General features: G+C 34.1%; 1 protein-coding gene and 1 pseudogene across 1 annotated transcript in view; both read right to left on the reverse strand.

Annotated features, from left to right (window-relative positions):
• The window catches only part of LOC119591447, a 4905-nt pseudogene extending 4161 nt beyond the window's left edge, over positions 1-744 (reverse strand).
• The window catches only part of LOC119591446 (3-hydroxy-3-methylglutaryl-coenzyme A reductase-like), a gene marked incomplete in the record, with an annotated part of 71751 nt that overhangs the window by 27379 nt on the left and 43241 nt on the right, over positions 1-1131 (reverse strand).

Raw genomic sequence — 1131 nt, forward strand, 5'->3', positions numbered from 1 at the left:
CTTAAAATTATAGAAATCCAGGATAATCTATTGATACCACATTCACTGGTATTCTCCCTGCATAGCTTAGTTATTATTCAAATGACTTTTGCATGGATGCTATTGGAATTTATGTAGATTTTCTAAAAAATAAACTAGTAAAAGTGAGATATCATTCACATGTGCAATGAGTGACAAACAACTGTTGTAAAGTATATTCCATAATATTCCATGAATATAAGATTACTCTTGATGTATTTCCGAAGGCTTTTAAGCAACACTCCCACCCCCCCCACCATAACCAGTGATTAGAGGACTGCCAAACCTATCCCTACTAAGTACTGCTTTGGGACGCAAGTTAGACCTGGCAACTTATAAAATTATCCACTATTAATGGGCTCTATGACTATTACCTCAAACTCCTATACCTCCCTAAGAATATGCTTATCATAGCTATACTAGGTACCACTTGTACTTCAATCCACGGAAAATGGAAATAAAACTTTCCCCCCAAACTCTTGCGCAACTGTCAACGCTACAAAGTTCCGAAGAAAGTTTCCTGCATCCAAAACTTGAAATAATAGACGTATTTCAAGCAAAACTACTAATGTAAGTCACAGTCCTCTACACCTGTGATACAAATAACAAGTATCGTTACTCATCTTTATCTGTTAATAGACGAAAAGCGAGATTTTTCACAGACTTACTCTTGCATGTTATTCCAGCGTGTTATTGTTTATTGTTTACAGACGCTACTACTTCGAGAGGCTCATTGGCTAGCTATATTCTTAAATATTGTATTTTTAACTATCAAGATAATTGTTTTCGAGTGGGATTTTTTGTCAGAAATAGGGTTAATTATCAGATCTGGACATCTGTTATTTCTAATAATTTTATGAGAAATAGGTATATGTTGAGAAACCTAAATTTGCGAAATGAAATGAGTCTTTGGCTACCTTTATGGGAGTATTTTTGTCAACATGAAAAAATTCCTTATTTAGTGGATGTTTTGTCTAGTTTTGACATTATTACAGTCTATTCATTAACAAAGCATCATAGTACTGCGAAATTTATATGAAGACTTGCCGATGTTATTTAAATATTTAGACACAGCCTCCCCTTTACTCTACTAAGTTAACGAGAACGCTAGAA

This window comes from Penaeus monodon, chromosome 28 (genome assembly GCF_015228065.2).
Source record: "Penaeus monodon isolate SGIC_2016 chromosome 28, NSTDA_Pmon_1, whole genome shotgun sequence".
Lineage (NCBI taxonomy): Eukaryota > Metazoa > Arthropoda > Malacostraca > Decapoda > Penaeidae > Penaeus > Penaeus monodon.